The sequence below is a fragment of the Pelobates fuscus genome, chromosome 11 (genome assembly GCF_036172605.1).
Source record: "Pelobates fuscus isolate aPelFus1 chromosome 11, aPelFus1.pri, whole genome shotgun sequence".
Classification (NCBI taxonomy): domain Eukaryota; kingdom Metazoa; phylum Chordata; class Amphibia; order Anura; family Pelobatidae; genus Pelobates; species Pelobates fuscus.
Window position 1 is genome coordinate 108,314,839 of NC_086327.1, and position 12,123 is coordinate 108,326,961.

Below are 12,123 nucleotides of genomic sequence, written 5' to 3' on the forward strand. Positions count from 1 at the left end.
AGAGATTTTAAGGCTTTGCCTGTAGTTGTGGGATTCCCCCTTAAAAGGGCTGTCAATCCACTCCCAACTTATCGTGGATTGTCTGGCGAGTCACTTCCGGTTCAGACCGCCATTTTGGATTCTTACCTGTCTTCCTCGTGGTCTCCTGGTCCGGTGTCTCCCTGGCTCTTCTACCCGCCGCGGCGTCCACGCAGATCGTTCCCGGCTCCAAATACTGGGTTTAACCGCAAGTCAAGAAAAATTGCTACCTTTCACGGCGGGGCTCCGTTTGTTTATACCGAGCGTTCGGTTTTCTGTCATGTATTGCAACCGATCAAAACCGTTCGGCTAATTCTAGTACACATGTTTTGCATGTTTCACTTCATGTATCTTTTCAAACGCGGCCGTTCAGGAAATTTACTGCATATATCTTTTCGGTATTCAAACAATACAGTGTATACACTCATTCGCCTGTTTCAGCTGTTCATACATTCTATCCTTTCGGTAAATTACGGCAAAACGCACGAAATAGGCACAATTTTTTTTTTATTTAGTATAATTCCCCCCCCCCCCCCCCCAGTGAATGTATCTGAATGTTAAAACTTATATACTCAATAGACTGTGCGTTAAACATTGGCTGTGATGGCGCTTTGAGTGTTGTAATTATTACCTTTTAGTTCACTTTGCACTGTGTCTTAGATCCTGCTGTTTTGGTGTTTATTTACATTAAGCATACTGGACCATACTGACTGTGGCTTTACAAACACAAAACCAGTCATCTGCCTCTGTCATATTCTCGCTGCTCACCAATAGTATCTGGTAGGTTCATTTTATTTAATTCAGGCCCACGATCTGGCTCACTACAATATACCCATACGCACAGATACTCCTGCACGTCCTATCCATGGGTCGCAGCACGTCATCTACTGCCACCCTCTCGTTCATATCTTTCCGCTTAGCATCGGCCTGACTCAAACTATCAGGTACGAGGTCATAACCCTGTACATTTTCTAGGTTGAGTGGTACTGGCTTCCTGAGATTTAGGTTGTCAAACTAGGTTTCTGGTCTTAATCCATAAGCTAGTGGTCCCGCGAGGCCAACACCCATCCTCATACTCTGAGGTATACGTCCCTCGGGCCAAATCATAGTTAGCCGCCTCGCATGGTTGCATAGAGAGGGCCTCCCATGTCACTCCCCTTCTATCTTATGCTTTCGTTATCACCGAGAGGCCAACACCCCGCCACAACGTTTCGGTGGCCTCATATTTCCCCTCGGGCCAACGCATAAGTAGCGCCTCTCATGCCGCTTGGCAATTAGTAGGGACTCCTCTGTCACGTTCTCAATAGCATAATTCTTCGCCACTTGGCATCTAGCTAGCCTACCAGTACCCAGCCACTGTCTCAGAATAGTAATGTTTGCTGTGGTATCTATTTGGGGGTTCACTTCTTTTTGCCACCTTAACCTAAAATTACTCTGCTCCTTACTAAAAACAATGGTGTCCTGGGTAATATTTCATCACCTTCCCGTAACAACCAAGCCAACCAACCATTATCAGAACGTCACGGCTCCATCCCTATGACATCTATATTCATGCTTTAAGTTCGCTTACTATTAACTAGGCTCTGCCTAAATGCAAACCTTTTTCCAGAATACTCCTTCCGTATAGGGCAGCATCTGCAGCTTCCTCCAACCACATTCCAACTCATATCATCAAGGCTATGGAACGCTGGAAACCCTCTGCCTATAATCTTTACATTTCAAACCCAGTTAAAGAGTTAACACAAGCTTTTCGTGACTTGTCCAAATAAACAATGTTTTGTTATGTGTATACATTTTGTATGGTACTTTTCTTTTTGCCCACTTTTATTACAGGCCTACTGCTTTCTCGGTTCCGGCACACCACAACCGACTGGTGTACATTTGTATATATTTATTGGTTATAATATGTTATGTTACCTCTTTTCATTACGGCCAGATTGCCCCGACTACAAATTTTAAGGCTTTGCCTGTAGTTGTGGGAGGGGCTTGATTCCCCCTTAAAAGGGCTGTCAATCCACTCCCAACTTATCGTGGATTGTCTGGCAAATCAACCCACCCACCGCTCCCTCTATTCATATAATCCTCCAAGGTGGGCCCCACTTTTATTACAGGCCTACTGCTTTCTCGGTTCCGGCACACCACAACCGACTGTACATTTGTATGTATTTATTGGTTATAATATGTTATGTTACCTCTTTTCATTAGGGCCATATTGCCCCGACTACATACATACATACACACATGCATATATATTACATTGTATAAGGGGGAACAGGTGGCTCAGTAGCCGCAAGTGACAAAAAGGAAACTCACATCTAAACCCCTCTTATGGAACCAATACCGTATAGCCCTCCTGCCTAAACAGCGGCTAAGCGAGGCTAATCCAACTCTCCACACTAGGTCTCAGTCTGCAAAGAGGGACTAACCTCTGCTGCTTCGTGGCAACCTATTTAAGCAGATCCCACTGAGTCATCTAAACGAGCGACTATCAAAGTCAGACTCCCAGATCAGGACAAACTTCCCAAAATACACAAAGTTAAAAACCAAAAAGGTGCATCGGCAAACTAAACTTAAAATGTACTAATGTTTTCAACCATGTGAAGGAAAGCATATATTCTAAAAGTATGATCTCTATGGAACAAGTAATTCTGGTAAACCAGTCTCAAAGAAAGATTGTCAGAGGGATAAGTACAACACTCTAGAAATAAAAATAAAAAGTGCAAAAATGTAAACTAGTACACCGGCTCTACAAGTTTAGCCTAACAAACTACCTCCAATATCTAGATTCATCCAGCTTACATTGACACAAGAGTGCCGAAACAATTGCACTAAAAATGTAATCTAATCTTTTCCAAGTTGGACTATAGACTTCAATATTAGCCTCAGCTAGTGAACAATAATTATACTTTTCGATTGTAGGTATATGACCAAGGAATAAACTGTTTAGGCAGTTATACCACATAACATTAACCCCTTAAAGGAACACTATAGTCACCTAAATTACTTTGGCTAAATAAAGCAGTTTTAGTGTATAGATCATTCCCCTGCAATTTCACTGCTCAATTCACTATCATTTAGGAGTTAAATCACTTTGTTTCTGTTTATGCAGCCATAGCCACACCTCCCCTGGCTATGTTTGACAGAGCCTGCATGAAAAAAAAACTGGTTTCACTTTCAAACAGATGTAATTTACCTTACATAATTGTATCTCAATCTCTAAATGGAACTTTAATCACATACAGGAGGCTCTTGCAGGGTCTAGCAAGCTATTAACATAGCAGGGGATAAGATAATCTCAAACATAACTTGCAATAAAGAAAGCCTAAATAGGGCTCTCTTTACAGGAAGTGTTTATGGAAGGCTGTGCAAGTCACATGCAGGGAGGTGTGACTAGGGTTCATAAACAAAGGGATTTAACTCCTAAATGGCAGAGGATTGAGCAGTGAGGCTGCAGGGGCATGTTCTATACAGTAAAACTGCTTCATTAAGCTAAAGTTGTTCAGGTGACTATAGTGTCCCTTTAAGGACACATGACATGTGTGACATGTCATGATTCACTTTTATTCCAGAAGTTTGGTCCTTAAGGGGTTAAAGAGACACTGCAGACCCCTAAAGGACTTTAGCTTGCTGATAAGCTTTATGTGCATCCAGCTGACAGCATTAAAAAGTTGTGTAATGCTGTATGGAAGGACAGTGCCATGGGACAATAGACCCTATAACCACTTCAATAAGAAATCAGATACAGGGCCTGCAGCATCCCTTTGCGTTAGCCACATGCAAGCTCTATTCATATATACATAGCATGTCATTCGCTTACAATATGGATAATTCTGCTCAGCAAGACCTATAGCTAAGCATTCCAGGAGAACTATGGCACCTCTAACTGTTGTATTGAAATACCCATAACTCCTTACGGGCATTAGAATGTCAGATAAAGTCTTTAAAAAAAAAAAACAAGAATAAGGATGGATCTTCAGTTGGAAGCATTTTCACTGTGAATGTTAGTTGTCTGTTTGAGCAGGCTTCCATAATCAGAGGGAGTGCACAGCACAAACCAGTCCTTTGGGCTAGTTTGTCAAATAAAAATAGCACACGGGAATTATACTATTTGTATGTGTAAATGATGTGTGTGGCCACAATTATCACTACAAAAAGGTCTGGGAGGAAAAAAAATACTAACATATATGATCACAGCTAAATATCTTAGCACAGAAAAACAAACAAAACTTGTACATAAAATTGCTGTTTTTTTTGTTCTACACCGCAAAGATTTTTAACGTGTGGCAACACCTAGAAAATAACCACATGAGGTTGATGTTTACTACATAAACCAAAAAACACCTACTGCACTCAATGTTCATTGAGAACAACCTAGCATGACAAGCCCTAGCTACACAGTACTTGCACACCGCTAAGTAATCTCATCAAGCATATACGAATCAGGCCCACAATCTTCTGTAGCAGGAAAACATTGTACAGACTTATCCTTTATATGAAATTTCAGTATATGAAGCATATACCGTTAATAGGGAATAGAAAAGGTAACAAAACATTAGGTACAGTCAATTTTTTTTTTATATAAACTGCTACACATTCCAGACAAACCAGATTTCCTCACAAATCAAAAGGGCATTTTGGAAAGTAAATGGATTGCATATTCTGTGGTTGCTATGGTAACTCTAGCTGGAGCTGCTACCACTGGCTAGGGAGTATAGGAACAGAGTTACTGGTCTGACATCACTCCGTTCAGACACCAGCATGCTGGCAAAGCAGGCGCTTCAGAGTGTTGAAGGAATTGCACTGCTTGGGGACGAGTGGCAGGCTCCCTGTAAGGTTGCTTTGATTTTAGTGAATGTTAATTTTTATTTTATTTTTTTAAACAAAAAAAAACTTAAAGTGAAATAAAGTTTGTATTCCAAAGCTTGAGAAAGGTATATGGCAAACAGGCCAAACCACACTACACAGGCTGCATCTGCAAGTACAGCCTTAGATGGTGTCTGAACAATAAGGCAAGACATATGGCATTAACAGAATATTAAAGCTGAGAATATTAATTATCAGGACACTAATGCAGTGAGCCGAAATGCAAAGCCAGTAAGAATTTAATCCAATTCAGACTAAATCGGCAGCCAGGATCCATATTCCAGCATGACCTTTGTTATTTTGAGCAAAGCGTGGCAAAATAAGCTACTGCAAAACAAATGAATGTGAGCGATTTAGGATTTACATAGAAAGGGTCTGATTACAAGTCATGGATAAACTCACACCTACAAGATTAGAGCTTGCATTGTTGTACCTCAGTTACTTATCCCTAGTTTGCTCTATAATTTGCCTTAAACATATATAGGGAGTGTCATCTAGACAACCTCCAGATCATCGTGAAATGCAAACAGTGCTGTCAGCTTGTGCAAGACCCAGTCAGTAGACAGAACTACTGCAATTCTGGTTGTAGTCAACTACATCTTATATACAAGCCCAATTGCCTCAAAGCATGCTTCTTCAATAGACGTCAAATAGTATTTTAAAGATACAGTAATACAAGTTTGCAACACTGCAGTATTCATAATTAAAACAGTAAAGAAGCAAAGCTAGTCATGATTTGATTAACAGCCAGGAGATTTGAGATCTGGGTGTTTCACATAGAAACACTGCATGTGTGCTCATCACACACTGCTCCCTCCATGTCACTAGTTCCTTGTACATTATTAAAGAAAGCCCTTAGAAGCAGAGTTAAGGACTAAAGTCATAGGCCCATCCATATGTGCCAACTACATAGATTACCATAAGGCAAAGACACCACATCATAAAATTAAGCTGCATGGAGCCCTTGAACTTTTAATGCTTTTTCATACCATCAAATCCATTATCTACATCTCATTTTGAATTAGATGTCCAATGGAATGGGTGGATGTCTGGCACAGAATGCTGCAGATTAAGGCTGCCATGATGGTGTCCTCATTTGGATGAATTTCCTTGTCGCTGACCATGATTTGACTTCTAGCAGTTCACAACAGGCAAATCAGAACAGAACATGTTCTTAAATATCTGAACTTATCTAAGTGTCCAGCCTCAAATGATCAATTTACTGTAACAATTGTTTTCTGTGATTGTCCATGGTTCCTAATCTTCTACTGATCCAATGAAAGCAGGTATCAAATCATATACAGTACATTCTCACCATGACCTTCAAATAAGTAAAAGTGATAACTGGTATACATAAAGAGGATGATGGGTGGTGCCCAAGGGTTACACACCAATTTAATGGGACTGAAGAGTCCATTAAAATCACAAAAAGATTAAGAACCACGGACAATCATAGCAATGAGACAGAAAACCAAAATCTCTACAGTATGTTGATAATAGAAACAAAACTCAGTATTGTACATACACTATAAAATTGAAACGTGTCTAACACTAAAAAAAACATAAGTTTGATTGTAGGCACACCATTAAATCAGGATATCTTCAGCAAAATGGAAGGAGATGGATAAAATTAAAATAGTGCAGAGATTCTATATAAAAATGTCAAACATTGAAAAAGGATCCACTTACAGGATGAATAAAAATATTAAGCACATCAAAGGTGAGACAAGAGTACCAGGCGAGTGAAGTCTCAGATGACCTCTTGTACTTGAAGGCAAGATGATATAGCCAAACAATATACATAAAATTAAAAAAAATAAAAATGTAAAACTTCTTTGCAAAGACCAGGTCTACGCGTTTTGTTTGAATCAACCCAAAACTCCTCATGGGCAAAAAATAAATCATAGAATTGATTCAGTAGTTCATATAAACTGACTTCACAGCAACACAAATTTAAATATCTAAAGTGGAACTGTGTGTTATTGGCAAGGAACCATTATATGAACTGCAACATAAAAGCATTAGGTTTGAGACTTACAGTTTTGCCAAAAAGCAATAAACACCATACTGCTTGAAGGTCCTGATGTAGCACACGTGATTACAGAATTGACACCAATGCAGGTCAGCAAATAGAGTGAAAGAAAATACAAATAATCATACAAAACAGTTTTAGTTCTGTTGTGAAATCACTTTGGTCCATTAGCAGGTACAAAAGCTTAGGAAGATACTTTCGGGGGGGGGGGGGGGGGGGGGGGGGGGGGGAGGATCCTTGGTGTTAAGCTTAGTGAGTCACATAAACATGAATTGTGATGAAATATTTCAAATATTCCACATCAAACCGCGTGTTGGATTTATTATAAAATGGAAAATTTTAAATAAAAATCCAAAGTTCACTGTCCTTTGTAATTTCAGCTTTGAGATATAGATATATTTATATTTTTTATTATTTTTATTTTTTATTCATTCTACCAAAAAAAAAAAAAAAATAAGCGCCTGAAGGCAAATCCTATTCACAATATAAAAATATGCACTTTTACAAAGACTGAAGCAAAACCAGAGTGGTCAGAATATGTAGAAAGCCCAAGGTGATGCATTTATCCTATTTTTAGCCAAACAATGCAGTGTAGAGTAAAAATGTATAAAGAGCATTGCATGTATACGACTACATCAGTTTTAGAAAGAAGTGAAAGAGTCTACATCATCATATTAGGCAAACAAGCCAACACAAACAATGTCAATCATGCTTACAGGGACTAAAAGTTGGCAAAAAATAAAATAAAAAAATGCATGCAGTGGAGGGGGGAGATAGATACCACTGGGGTAAGGCAAGCAAATCAAAACTAACTTTATACATATACTAATCAACTGGCTTGCAAAATATATACAAAACATAGGAAAATAAAAAATTTCATGACACCCATCAAGGTTGTTTCTGTTGAAATAAAATATTAAATAACCCATACTACATCCACAGTTGCAGATATAGAAAAGCCATGGACTCAAAATATAGGTAAAATAATGTAGTTATGATTTGTATATAAAAACACCTAGTCCTCCTTGCCAAGATTTACACTGAAATGATTTACTAATCTCCTTGTCATCATGAGTACTGAACTTTGCCACATTAGTTTTTCCATCATATAGGTACCTAGCATGAGACTCAGGAAAACCACCAAACCAGCGAAAAACACCACTCCCAGCTCACATTTGCAAACATAACGATCCCTTTAGAGTCTAATGAAGGTTCAACAAATAAAGTAACAATATCCAAGTATGGTGTGTATGTTTTACCTCAACAGCCATTTAAAAGTGCAACATTGCAATAAAAAAAAAATGTAAAACAAACTGTTAAAAATAAAAATTGCTTTATCAACACATTTCAATGAATGTGGACGAGAGGGAAACAACTCACCACACAGCACTTCCCTACTTGACACTGAGCATGCTTTGAGTCAATTTCAGGTTACAACAAGGGGACATTGATTATATGCTATGCACACCATTTTTAAAGGCCTTGGTCCAAAATATAATCACTGGCTCAAAGCTCCTAAACTGTAGAGTGCCAAGAAGTGACCTGTTTATTGTTATTGCCATTAATATAGCGACAACAAATTCCATGCAGGATAAGTGTTAGCAGTCATTTAAACAAGCACATTTACAGAAAGGGTAAAAAATTGAGCAAAATTAAAATAACACCCCCCCAAAAAAATTTCACATATATATCTGTATGCAGAAACGTGTACATTGTTGCCAAATACAGGATAACATTAGATTTGTCTAAATAGTAAAACCCCTCCCACCATTGTGTGTGAGTGTAGGGGGACTACATAAAAAAGAGGGGGGCAGCAGATTAAGAAATAAACACAAGTATCTGTATTTTAACTATTGTGAAAAGGGTGACACAACCAAGAAGGAAATGCAAGGCCGAGATTGGAAAAGAGGCTGCCCTGTCACACAAGGAAAAAGGTGATTTCAGCATGTAAAAATGAAATGCTGAAAACGCCATCTTGTTGCAGTAGCTGGGCCTAGGATCTGACACTTCCCATTCATTCACAGCTGAAGAGAAGATTCAGCCACCTGCTTTCAAGCTAGTAATTTACAGCAAATGTAACCTTTGTTTTGCAAAAACGTAGGCTTTATTCTGAAACGTAACATGTACAGGGTGAGAGCATGTGTGGGTAACATAAATGACAGATGTGTCAGTCTGTTCGTGACACTAGGTTTTCCAGATACCCGAGGAGTTAAAAACCATCTCTATAATCAGCTATTTCAAGGCTACATAAAAAGAATTCTGATTACACCGAGCAGGATTTAATGGCTTGCACAGACAGCCAGCTTCCCCATTTTACCATTTCCTGTTGCAAACATACACAGAACAAAAGGGAGAGAAGTAAAATGGATCTGTACAGAATACAGTTTCCATTAAGCTATAGAATTTTATATATTCACACACAAAAACAGAAACTGATCAAAGGTAGTACAGGCCCCTCTAGTAGAAACTAGTAGTGCCCAATCTCCTACCTCAGAGTAAACAGATTATTTAAAAAAATAAAATTAAAACTTTGAGAAACTGCCTTTGGTTGAAAACACAATCTCAGCATAAAAATCAATAGCCTGCTAGGCAATGCAGTGAAGCAAAAAAGACAATTCACAGGTAAGGCAACACAGAGCAGACTGTCACACAAAGCAGGTCTCTCCCTCCATGATACATATATACATTGACATTCCTGCCTTGCAGGTCCCTCCCTTTTTCCACTGCCTCTGAGGGCAAAATCCACCATTATTTTGCACCCACTGACTCCCAGATCGTAGAAATGATGCAGCACAACACAGACATGTAGCAAGGAGCTCATGCGTGTTCTGTGCGAATACATGCACAGATTACAGATAATGCAGACAGCTAGGACTGCAAATTACAATGTAATGTTCTGACACCACACACAGATATACATATAGATCCTCATCTTTAAACATACAGAGCATATTCACAGATTACCCATTACCCTCCCTCCGGATTGCTATTTACTGCATAGTACGACCCCCATCAGATTGGGGGGGGGGGGGAGAGAGATAGGTGCAATATTCCCACTAGCAATTGCCCTTCAGTAAGGGAGGAGGGATTAGAAATAAGCATAAAAACTGTACCATGTTCCCCACCCCTAAACAGCTGGTTTCCTCTAAGTGCGGTCTGGCAGGGGGGAGGGGGTGAAATCTTAATTCTTATAATAAAAAAAATGGGGTGGAGAATCACGACAAGGGGTATATATATATATATATCTTAAAAGGGGGCAGGTGGTGGTGGCGCTAAAATGCCTGACATAACAATGGTTACCCACCAAAACTGAGAGGCACTTAGAGGAATGGGGGAGGGGGTAAACTGAAATCACCAATTTCATGCAGGGGTAGAAGGGAATAGGAGAGGGGGGAAGCAGGGGCAGAAAGAAAGGTGGGGGCAGGTGGAGTGGATAATGGCAAGGTGAGGAGGGGGCAGATGAGGATAGAGGGAAGGTGAGGAGGGGTAGATTAGGGTAAAGGAAAGGTGGGGAAGGGAGTGTGAAGATTCGGGATTGAGGGGTGCAGGGTTAAAGAAAGAGGGGCAGGATTGAGGGGAAGGTGGGGGTGCAAGATTGAGGGGACGGATGCAGGATTAAGGTGTGTAGGTGAAGCTGGGGATTCAGGATTGAGGTGGTATTTAGGGGACGTGGAGGGGTTGCATGATTACGGGGTGTAGGGGGAAGTTGGGGATTGAGGTGGTATTTAGGGGATGTAGGGGGGTTGCAGGATGTAGGGGATTGAGGTGGTACTTAGGGGGGTTGCAGGATTAAGGTGGTATTTAGGGGAATGAGGGGGTTGCAGGATTAAGGGGTGTAGGGATTGAGGGGTGCTAGGATTAAGGGGTACAGGGGAAGTTGGGGATTGAGGTATTTAGGGGACAATGGAGGGGGTTTTGCAGGTTTGCCAGGGAAGTTGGGGGGATTGAGGTGGTATTTAGGGGGGGTTTCAGGTGTGCAATGGAAATTGGGGGATTGAAGGGTGAAGGGGAAGTTGGGGATTCAGGATTGAGGTATTTAGGGGACGATGGAGGGGGGGGGTGGTTTGCCAGGGAAGTTGGGGGGATTGAAGGGTACAGGGATTGAGGGGTGTTAGATTGAGGGGTACAGGGATTGAGGGGTGCGGGGAATGCAGTGTCTGTACCTGCTGTCCTCCCAACGTGTGACCATTAAGGGCTGCCCCCCCCGAGCTGTGTCCGGTTCACGCCCCGGTCAGTGTTTCGGCCTCCTGGCCCCGGGGGCTGCAGCTGCCGCGGGTTGTGGCTGTGCCGGGCGGGTGTCCGGATTCCCCCTCCCCCAGAGGCCGAGGACAGAGTCGGGAGAGCGCGGCGGGGAGGTGAAGGGCGGCAGGGAGGGGGGCCGTGCGGGGCGGTGACGGCTCTTTGCGGCCTCTCGTTGCTCAGTCGGTTCCCTCCTCTCTCGGTAGGTAGGTGAGCGGGTAGGTGGGTGTCGGGCTCCGTGCGGGGTGTCTCACCCTCCTCTGGTTATTGCGGGGGCCCCGGGGTCCCTGATCCTGCAGCCAAGATGGAGAGCTGAGCGCGCGCAAGCCGCCGTGCCTAACAGCTCCTTCCAGCCATCGAGCGGAGATGGGCGCGGTAACCCTGCGGACAACGCCGGGAAACCCCACGCACGGCGGGGCGGGGCCAGGACACAGTGCGGGGCGGAGCCAAGACACAGGGAGGGGCGGGGACTGGCAAGCAACGTCAGCGAGCGGGGCGGGGCCAAGACACATTGCGAGGTGGGGGACAGACAGGTAACGTCACCGCGCAGGGCGGGGCCAAGACACATTGAGTAAGGGGGCCAGATGGGTAACGTCATTGCGCAGGGCACGCAGGAGTGCATTAAATGGCAGCCTAGAGAGGGCACAGCATGGCCTCTGAGTGCAGCTTGCCAGACCCGGCCACAGTGGGTTCCTGGACACGTAGCACAGCAACATGCTGATATACAGGAGGGGCCCTGCAGTATGTAGCATTCACATGCTTCAGTATGTAGCATTCAAATGCTGCAGAATGGTAATCCATTAATATGGGGTTACTTTTCATCAGCCTAATGGGCTCATAAAATTTCTCCCTTTTATAATATTGTAAAGCGCTGTGGAATAAGTTAGGGCTATATAAATTCCAATACAAATAATAATAAGTTTTATTGGCTTACTGATTCCCTCCAGCGGCATTGGAACTCTACATACTAT

At 42.1% G+C, this 12,123-nt stretch overlaps 1 protein-coding gene across 1 annotated transcript in view; it reads right to left on the bottom strand.

The window, feature by feature from the left end:
- The window catches only part of GNB1 (G protein subunit beta 1), a 66,615-nt gene extending 55,500 nt beyond the window's left edge, over positions 1 to 11,115 (bottom strand). Inside the window, exon 1 of the mRNA XM_063436686.1 lies at positions 11,077 to 11,115. The gene's annotated coding sequence lies outside the window, so the exon portion shown is untranslated. The remainder of the gene's footprint in view (positions 1 to 11,076) is intronic.
- Positions 11,116 to 12,123: the final 1,008 nt, after the last annotated feature.